This window comes from Lepus europaeus, chromosome 2 (assembly GCF_033115175.1).
Source record: "Lepus europaeus isolate LE1 chromosome 2, mLepTim1.pri, whole genome shotgun sequence".
Lineage (NCBI taxonomy): Eukaryota > Metazoa > Chordata > Mammalia > Lagomorpha > Leporidae > Lepus > Lepus europaeus.
The window spans coordinates 104036085-104047358 of NC_084828.1; the positions used below are offsets into that span (position 1 = coordinate 104036085).

General features: G+C 37.2%; 1 pseudogene; it reads right to left on the reverse strand.

Annotated features, from left to right (window-relative positions):
* Positions 1-6719: 6719 nt before the first annotated feature.
* On the reverse strand, positions 6720-6893 carry LOC133753089 (U2 spliceosomal RNA; annotated as a pseudogene).
* Positions 6894-11274: the final 4381 nt, after the last annotated feature.

The window sequence follows — 11274 nt, forward strand, 5'->3', positions numbered from 1 at the left end:
TTTTATTAAAAGATATTTTAATATTAAAATGTTATTTATGACACAATAAAGTAATTTTCATTTTATTTTAGCTATCTTGGAAAATTATTTTATGTGAAAATTGTATAAATCAATAATATTAGGGGCCGGCACTGTGGCGCAGCAGGTAAATCCATCACCTGCAGTGCCAGCATCCCTTATGGGCTCTAATTCAAGTCCCAGATGCTCCACTTCTGATCCAGCTCCCTGCCACGGTCTGTGAAAGCAGTAGAAGATGGCCAAAGTCCTTGGGTCCCTGCACCTGTGTGGGAGACCTGGAAAAAATTCCTGGTTCCTGGCTTCGGATTGGCACAGCTCCAGCCATTGTGGTCATTTGGGGAGTGAATCAGCAGAGGGAAGACCTCTCTCTATCTCTCTTTCTCTCTGCCTCTCTGTAGCTCTTCCTTTCAAATAAATATATAAATCTTTAAAAAATAAAAAATAATAACATTTAACATGTAAGACTACAGGAATTTGTATTTTATCTATGATTTTTATGATTCAAAAACACAATAATAGTTATATTCCCATTACTTTTCTAAATAGCATATGACATTAAGTCATCAATAGAAACAAAATTATTATCACCATCTATTAATATTTTGTAGGAAATGTGAGATCATAATTTTTTTTCAAAACTTCAATGTCCTGCAAGTTAGATGTTCTCTTATTTCCTTAGATGCTTTCTTTCTTTCACTGGTTTGGTTTTTTAAAAGCATACTTTTATATGAACGGTTTCTAATAGACCTTCCAAATATACTACAACTTTATTAAAAATTCATGTTGGCTAAAATACAAGAAGGTCAGGAAATGCCTTTGAATTTATGTCATGGTCTTTTCGATAATTCATTCAGATTTTAAAAGGGAAATTCCTCATTAAGTAAAGGACCCTATGCTTATTAATTTATATGCTTAAGCAAGGGACTCCACTAATTCATTTATTAAATATCAAAGACCATATGTTTCCACCCCCTGTCCTTTTTTATTGATTAATTGCCTTCAGTCAATTCAGATGAAAGCAGAGAAAGAGGGAGGGAATTTCAGTAATATAGGTAAGTTTCTGATCTTATTTTTTTAACCTAATGAGAAATGAGATTTCTTTACATTACTGCACAGAAAAAGCCAAATGATACAATTTAGAATGAGTTTTCTTACAAACCTGTAGATTTTTCAAGACTTGAAAAGTGAGACCCAATCCCTTAGGTGTAAGGAGCATGGCTTGTACAAGTCGAGGAAATGAATGCAACCAAAGCAGTAATGGACCGTGGACAGCCAGACTCAGTTCTCCAAATTTAACACATTTGTTGTGTTTGTTCAAAGGGTGGTAATTGGAGATAATAGATGGTTGGGTGACAAGAGAATGAGGCAGAGAGGAAGTTTTGTAGTCCAATCATGATGAGAAATATTAGGTAAAAAATAGGTTTAAAAAAGAACAAAAATATTGATAGATGATAGAGAAATGAATGCATTTGTAATATACACGGTTCCTTCCTGACTGGTCATTAGGTTTGTGGGTACATTTGCTTTCATTTGTTTACTTTGTTGATGTTGATCAGTTTCCCTAGACTACAAGCTAGAGACAGATACTATTTAACTTAAACAGAAGATTATAATTGAAGTGTATCTAGAAGCTCAAAGAATTGACAATAAAGATGAAGAATAGGCCTGTAAAGTACAGAAACCAGTGTCTGAGTGAAAAAAGTTATCAAAAATCCTGATAGAGAGCCACCATGAAATGCATAAGCTCCAACTGTCTTTTGGTTGATTATTTCAACCCGTGGGTCATGCAGGTTAAGATTCAAACCCATTAGGAAACAGCCTTCAGTTGGCTGGTTTGGGTTACGTAACCACCCTCTTTACATATAAAGAGTTCCTTCCATTTACAGCTCCACCACTACTGTCCTTAATAGAGGGGAAGTAGCTGCAGGGAAGAGATCAGACACTCTTTTCAAAAAACAAAAAATAAAAGAAATTCCAGATGACCTTCAATATAATGAAATTTACTATAACACAGGATTTTGTAAAATATCTTCATATGTGCTGTATCCCAAGCTTGATATTGAGACTTTGTGAGGTCTTACTTCTTTGTTTCTATTTTTCCCGGAACATTCATGTGACAAGCAATGTTTCAAGATCCTGCCTGTGGGATGTGCTGTGTAGGAGCACAGCATGGGTGATCAGGCTTCCTTGTCAGTACAGGAAACACTTACCTAGTCTGAACTGATGCTCTTTTCATAAAAGGTCTCATGTAAGTCAAGGTCTTTTGGATATCTACATGTTTGTACATAGCTATGTGCTAGGTAATTGGGTAGGAGAGTGAAATGTTCTCTCTTTTCATGTGAAAAAAAAAGGAAACAGATTCTATTTTATACCCTTTAACCAAATATGTATCTTCTATGCTTTTAAAATAAAGAGATATAAAAAGAAGGCAGGATGGGACAGCATGTGGTCAACAGTTATGACTTAGGTTGGGACACTTGCATCACACGTTAGAGGATGTCACTTTTGGCTCCTGACTCTGGGTTCTTGCAGATACCTATAAGCGATGGTGATGGTCAAACTGGGGTTCCTGCCACTCATGTGGGAGATAGGAGAATGGATTGATGTCTCAGCTGCCAATATCAGCCACAACATAACCTAAACTGTGTGAACATTTATCTGCCTGTCTCTCTCTCTCTCAATAAATACATAAACTTTTCCTTAAAAATGAGGGATAGTGTTAAAAATCAATAATAGTAACAGTAGCAACAGCAATGGTAAACTAAGGCTTATTAAACATTTTCTATGTACCAGGCCCATTTTAAGCACTTCATATTAATTATTCTAGTATCACAATGGCCAAATGCAGTATTATTGTTAATATTCTGAATTTACATATGAAAAGCAACATTTTAATTACACAATAAGATAAAAACTATAGAATACTATTTTTATGAATACTTGAAAGTATCTTATTTCAGTGTTCATGCTTTCCCATTCATGTTTAGCTAATACATAGTGAACATCTACTGAGAGGTATAAATAATTTAAAGACTTAAATGTTAGTTACTGTTGTGTTTAGGATGTTGGCAGAACTATAGTGTTTCATTGGCAGAAACTGGCTAAATTATTATTTATTGAAGTAACAGAAAACATACCTCATCTGAGTGTAAAAATTGTTATGACTTTTGGCATATATTTCTGTTCATCTGATTTATTAGCCTTTAAAAACATACAAAATTAAATATATATAACTGACACCTCAGTAAAGATTATGGTTCATTCATTTTATAATCACATTTCAGGCATTTTATGAGAACTGGATGACTTAAAACCTGGTATGGGATATAGATCTTTCACTCATTGAATTTGATTATGGTCCAGAGGTTGTGAGCTATGGGAGGGACATTTATTTCCTGTTTGGTTTATTAGAGTAATATTAATACACAGTTATCTAAAATTTAGAGAGATGTTAAAGGGAATTGTAAAAGCTTATTTCTCTGTCACAGCATGTCTGTAGATTTCAAAAATAAATGTGAGTCATCAAGAAGTTATTTTTTCAACGATCTTATATTTCATTCATTCACTGAAACAACATATTTAAAGCCATAATTTCTAAAGCTAGCTTTGTTACTGACTAAAGTAGTCCAATAACTTAAAATATTCCTATTAATATAGTATAGTATGTAGTCTATTGACTTATAATATATTCATTTAATCCTTTATATATTTGCAAGCATGACTCCTGGTTGCAGTTCAGTAATTAAGGTAGAACTAATATTTGAAAATTGAAAACATATACTGAATACTTATTATAATCAAGAAAACACACTTCTACCTTCATCACAATTTATATAGCCATTTGAAATAGGACACAGAAGCAGAATGATGATGTATACATATATAGGCATATACATTTATGCATTGCTTAACAATGAAGATAAATTCTGAGAAATATGGTGCTAGTACTGCTTGTTATTACACGAACATCAGAATGTAGCTAGAGAGTATAGATTATCAGATACTAGGCCATATGGTATGGTCTGTTGCTCTCAAGCTACAAAACTGTTTAGCATGTGACTGTACTAAATGTAGGAAATTATAACACAATGTTAAGTATTTGATTATCTAAATTCTCCTATTATGTCAATGAGGATTTTCTTGGTTGTTTTTGTCTCTCATCATAGATTTACCTATAAATCTATGTGCAGCTGGTGCACAGAGCTGATCTGAAGACAGGAGCCAGGTGCTTCTCCTGGTCTCCCATGCGGGTGCAGGGCCCAACCACTTGGGCCATCCTCCACTGCACTCCCTGGCCACAGCAGAGAGCTGGACTGGAAGAGGAGCAATCGGGACAGAGTCCGGTGCCCTGACCAGGACTAGAACCTGGGGTGCCAGCACCACAGGTGGAGAATTAGCCTATTGAGCCATGGCGCCGGCCGCAATTTCCTTATTTCTTGCCCTCCTCTTCCAGTTCCAACAATTGCTCACTAGCCAATTCCTCAGGAACCACCTCTGCTCAGTGTTATCCTCACCCACACCCAGGTTAAAATTGTTTGCCATATCAACCATGCCTTGTTGATTTTTTGCAGCTCATCTGTAGCAAATCCTTTTTAGTTTAAAGATGAACCGCTTGAGTGCCTTCTGCCAGGTGACATTTCTAGCTTTCTTGGTGATATTGAAGTAGGCAGGCATACAGGCTAAAATTGATTAGATTTGTGAACTGGAAGATCACGCTTTTGCCACACCCCTGTGTGGCCTCATGCCCCTACCTGACCACACCTGGGTGTCCACCAGCCAATCAGATTAATTAACCACTCCCCTTTGGAAGTGGGTTAAAAGCTGGGACACGGTGTGGCCCGGCCTTCTCTTCTTCCCTGGCCTCTTGTCAGGAGGGAGCTTGCTGTAGCCCTGTGCCTCCAGGGCGCATGGCCTTCGGGCCATGTGCTCTAGGCTTCCTGGCCCAGATATAGGCCTAGATGCTCTTCCACGTGGCTGGTTCCTGGTGCTCGTTATGAACCCCTATTCACCTCTCTCTCTTAAATAAAGCTCTCACTCTCCTATGCATTTTTCTCACTAAATAAAATCTTAAAATGTACCATGCTGCCTTGTTTATCTGTGCCAGTATTTAGAATTCTTCTCTAAATATTAGGCAAGAACCCTCTTGGGCTTATTAATATTGGGAATTTAGTAATAAGCCCATGGTGAAATCATATGGCACCCCAAATTCCGGTAGCACATGTGGCACCCCGGATAGCATTTCTAGGGAACTTTAAGGGGCCACATTTCAGTGTAAATTTTAGGGGGTCTTCTCCGATTTCAGTATCACCCCAAGCCCAAACAAATTACTTGATGCAGTCAAAGATGTTGTAATCCTAGAATTTTGTTCCTCAGTCCTAGCAATAGCTTGGGAAAGTATCTTTGCAAGTAGTAGATATTGGATGCTGTTATAACTCCTTGGTCCATTGATTGGGAGAAATATCACTTTGATATTGGTAAGATCATCAATAAAAGGAAAATTTGTAGAAACATTATTAGCAACAAGTGAAATTTTGAAAGGTATGCTATTCTCCACATCATGTTTCATCATTTCACTGGTATAACAATTCTGGAAGGTGTCTTGAAGAGTAGATGGGTCATCCTCAACTTCTCATTGTTCCTTACTGGCAGTGTGTGCTTATTGATACACTGAGAAATTCTGGAGTTCACACTATGCCAGAATAGAGGGTTTTTTAACCATTGCTCCAAATAAGACTATTTTCTTGTCCTTAAAAACCTTGAATCCTGGCATTGATTTGAACTCCTCATGGACAAAAGTCATTTGCTTCTATGATAGACAGGTTACATCCACAATAAAGATTTGTTCCCACAAAAAATTTTCCTCCACAATCAGCTTACCTATGATTTCCAAAATTCTTCAGCTGCCTTTATTCAGCACTCCAAGACTCACCAATCATTTTCATCTTATGTAGTAAATAATGCTTTTTGAAAAATTTAAGACACAGCAAATTCAATATTTTATTCAGGTCCAGTGTTTTATTTCAATACCAAGAATTTTTTTGCTTTGGCCATGAGTTTCGTGGTCCTAAGAAGGATACCTTCCAGCCTTTGGTCTTCAGGCAAGGTCATTAGAAGTTGTTCCAGGTTGGATGTGGACCCTTCTCAGATTTGTGTCTGTCTCATTGTCTTCGACAAAGCAGATCCTTTGTCAGCTTCTGTCACTTTGTTCTTTTTTTTATTCCCCCAGAGATGTATACCATTCCAGGAGATACTGCAATACCAGATAGATGCACAGAATGAACATAAAACTGTTGAACGTAAGATGGGATTTAAATTCCTATTCCAGGTCCTTGCCTTTTACATAATCATTCTAAATATATGCACAAATATGGTACACAAAATGATAAAGTTTATTTAAAAAGTGAAGAAAACACACACACACACACACGTGGTTATTGTTCAGGAATACAGTGAACTTGGAAGGGAAAAGGGTGGGGAGGGAATTACAGAGATGTTTCCTCAGCAACCTGTCTCATCCTTATCTTCTGGGACAGATATAGAAAGCCCCTCCCAGCTATAAGCCTTTTATGAAGTTGGAAGGGGAGGGATTATGTGGTACCACCCCCAGGTCCCAGATGAAGGTAGATAAATACTGGGAAAGGGGTTATTGGACTGATGGGTAGGTAGATAGGATTATATAGGGTGGGGGAGGTTTGGTTTCCAGTTATTGCTCCTAATCTAGCATCTGTCTTATTCCATATCAGAGAAAGCTCTGATTCCAACCCTCTGCTCCAAAATCCATTCAATACATTGTCCTGGATTAGAAGATGTATCAGATATTAAACTGATAAGAACAGCTACTTCACTTCATCTTAGCCAAAAGGCCAAGAAGCAATCATTACTTTGTTCTTGTTCTTCAAGAGCGTAGCTGTGGTGAAATGAGACATATTGACTGGGGAATAGTAGTCATCACCAATTTTCTACCTTCAGAGTCCCTCTTCATTTTTACTTTTGTTTTCAGGTCAGTCAATCAATACGGCTTCTTACTGGCCACATTAGTCTTCGGTTTTGTATGCTTAGGAGTCATGAACAAAGTAACATTCAATAAAATCAAGCACAAGAGAAGATGACATGCTCAAGAGATTGTAAATGTGAGATGTAGTTGGATAAAGCTGCTACTGCTTACCATAACACTTGCTGTCCATCACCGACCAAAACAAAGTTATGCAGTACACAACTACATAACTACTTTGCCAAGAATAACTGACAGCCTGTATTGAAAGAAGATTAGAAATCCCTACTTGTAATCTTATTCCTGATATTAAGTAATTTCCTGGTCCTTGACAAATTGTTTGCCCCTCTGAACTTTGTGATAAATAAATGCTAGACTTGAAAGAAAGCTAATAGAAAACTTCAAATCTTCATCATTCCACCAGCAGCCAACCTATTCTATTTGTCAAAGAAGGCACTGTTTCTGTGGTTGGAATATTCCAATTGTAAGAGAGGACCTTAAAACAGGCAATTACACACACAGTGTTGATATGGGGTTTGATGTTAACCTAGCAATACTTTTTTCTAATTTAGTTTGCCACACCTACACAAAAATGTATCAAAAATGTTCTTTGTCATGAGAACCTTTCCAATATTTGAAGATGACTATCATAGATAATTGTCATGGAATCTTTGCATATATTTGTTTTGCAAGTTAAAAATGACCAGCTCATTGAATCATTTTCTTTTCAGTCAAATCTTTTCTATCTTCATCTATTATTCTCATCAAACATAATCTTAAAATAATTGGCATCCAGAAAATAATACATAATTCTGAGAATAGTATGACTTCAGAATAAGGGATTTATATATATTGATATGGTGACCACTCTTCTTTTAATGTCTCTAAGCTTACATTTGAGAGGATTGCTTTTTTAAAGCCACAATATTCCAATGATTCACAATGAACATGAAAACAGCTAAATGCCTACTTTTTTTTTTTTTTTTGACAGGAAGAATGGACAGTGAGAGAGAAAGAGAGACAGAGAGAAAGGTCTTCCTTTTCCATTGGTTCACCCCTCAATGGCCGCTGTGGTGCTTCTCCTGGTCTCCCAAGCGGGTGCAGGGCCCAAGGACTTGGGCCATCCTCTACTGCACTCCCACAGCAGAGAGCTGGACTGGAAGAGGAGCGACCCGGACAGAATCCAGTGCCCCAACCGGGACTAAAACCCGGTGTGCCGGTGCCACAGGCAGAGGGTTAGCCTATTGAGCTGCGGTGCTGGCCAGTGCCTACATTTTTTAAAATGTATATTGCTAAGCCACAAAACAACCACCATCTACATTTTACACCAAATTTTTAAGCTAAAATCAAAGAGTTTTTCTCCTTCCATCAAATATTATCATTATAATGCCAGTATAAGGTCATTTTAAAAGTCAGCTTATGCTATGTCATATATCAAATGATATATCAAATCATATATCATGTGATCATAATTTTTTTAACTTTTATTTAATGAATATAAATTTCCAAAGTACAGCTTATGAATTACAATGGCTTCTCCCCCCCATAACTTCCCTCCCACCTGCAACCCTCCCATCTCCTGCTCTCTCTCCCATTCCATTCACATCGAGATTCATTTTCAATTATCTTTATATACAGAAGATCAATTTAGTATATATTAAGTAAAGATTTCAACAGTTTGTACCCACACAGAAACACAAAGTGAAAAATACTGTTTGAGTATCACAATGTACAGCACATTAAGGACAGAGATCCTACATGAGGAGTAAGTGCACAGTGACTGCTGTTGTTGACTTAACAAATTGACACTCTTGTTTATGGCATCAGTAATCACCCTAGGCTCTTGTCATGAGTTGCCAAGGCTATGGAAGCCTTTAGAGTTTGCCGACTCTGATCATATTTACAGGTAAGCCTCCTACTCACATTATTGGTAAGTATTATTTCTCTCCATAGTTGTGAAGATAGAGAACTGAACTACATAGATAAAACCTTTGAAGATTCTTTGGAAATTAACACGATATACATATGTAGATATATATTTGCTTTTCAATTTTAATTATTTTTCATATGGATTTAATAAACAAGTTTTAGTTTTTTTATTTTATTTTAGAGATCACCCTATTTTGGAGATGAAGTGTTGTTAATCCACAGAAGAAGAAAAGGAAAGCCAATGAATGAATAGTGATGAATAAAATCTTCTATTTGCCCCACACTTACTAATACACTAATATTATTGTATCTAATATGCCCAAAGATTTCATGAGGTACATACTATTTTACTTCCATTATATAGTAAAAAATAGAAAATGAGGCTTATAAAAAGAACTTGAAAGATCAGTAGCTAGTAGTTTTCAAACCTACAAATTGAATTCTAATCTGTTTCATGCCTCTCACTGATTACCACAGTTACTTCTACCTCCATGCTACAAAAGAATGTGAGAGAAGCAGAACTAGATAGGAGGCCTGCTGAATGTAAATCTGGCTCTCTTTAAAAACATTTCCCTTTGTCGTAACTGTGGCTTAATAATGTATTAAAATCTCACAGACTCATGGAACTATGGTATTAACTAGAGAACAGTATCTCAGCTTCAACTCTCTTGACATATGTGCTGGAGAACTTCTTACAGGGAGCAGTCCAGTGCCTGGTAGGATACTGGCAGCATCCCTGATCTCTACTCATTAGATTCTAGTACTATTCTGAAGTTGTGACAACCAAAGCCTCCTTCAGACATCACCAAATATCCTCTAAGGCACATGAGATGAGAATCACTGCTGTACTTTTTCGTCTTTCTCTGAAGTAGGTTTCCTGTTCTAAATACTGAGAGAACCAAGCACACTTAGGTATTTGACAAATATGGACATTCAGAAAGCACAAGAATTTTTTTTTTTCGGAAAATGTTATAATCATTTAAAATACTATCTTCTTAAATTTTCTGTATAGGATATAATGTGGTACCTGTGTTTAAGATACCGTAGCTTCTTCCTAATTTATTTATTTATTTATTTTTATTTACTTGACAGAGTTAGACAGTGAGAGAGAGAGACAGAGAGAAAGGTCTTCCTTCTGTTGGTTCACCCCCCAAATGGCAGCTATGGCCGGAGCTACGCCAATCTAAAGGCAGGAGCCAGATGCTTCCTTCTGCTCTCCCATGCGGGTGCAGGGCCCAAGTACTTGGGCCATCCTCCTCTGCCTTCCCAGGCCACAGCAAAGAGCTGGACTGGAGAGGAGCAACCGGGACTAGAACCCAGTGCCCATATGGGATGCTGGTGCCACAGGCGGAGGATTAACCAAGTGAGCCATGGTGCCGGTCCCCAGGATATCGTAGCTTCTTTCTAAAAATATTTGAAAGAGGGGGGTGGCGCTGTGGTGCAGAGGGTTAAAGCCCTGGCCTGAAGTGCTGGCATCCCATATGGGCACCACATCTAGTCCCGGCTGCTCCTCTTCCTATCCAGCTCTCTGACTGCTATGGCCTGGGAAAGCAGTGGAAGATGGCCCAAGTCCTTGGGCCCCTACCCATGTGGGAAGCCCAGAGTAATCTCCTGGCTCCTGGCTTTGGATCGGTGCAGCTCTCTCTCTCTCTCTGTCTCTACCTCTCTCTGTAACTCTCTTTCAAATAAATAAAACAAATCTTTAAAAAAAATTTTGAAAGAGAAAATTATTATCAATCTGAGACAATTCAGGAATTTATCATGTATTGGGTTTGTCAGGAAGAGGTAGTGTTTCCAAAATAAAGTGCTTTGGATATATTTTCTAAGTGTTTTTCCTTTTAATTGGATTTTTAAATAATTGTATATAATTTTTACATAAAAGTCTACTCTCTAATTTTTATTAGGATTGTTAATCCTAATCACAATATCATTTCATTAGAGTTACTTAGTTCTATTTACCAATCTATATTTGCCTTCTTTTATGTTGAGATTTCATATTAATCTTATTATCCTTAATCTCAGGATTATTATATGGAGCTATAAAACGCCAAGTTGCATTCTAAATCCACTTCCTGATTTTTCCTCAAAAATTGTTAGCATTTGCAGAACTAATTTTCCTCACTGTATTTTCACCTGATACTCACTATATTATTTGTATTGTCCACTCCCAGGCCACCCACCTATATTCAGATTTAAGAATCTGCTTGATTATATCAGTGAATGTCATGAATATATATCTGCTCTTGCACCCAAGAGATGTGCTTTGTGGAGGCATTAGCGATTTTGTTAGCACAATGGTCCAAAAAAGGAAATCTTTTTCTCTGATGCCATTTAAG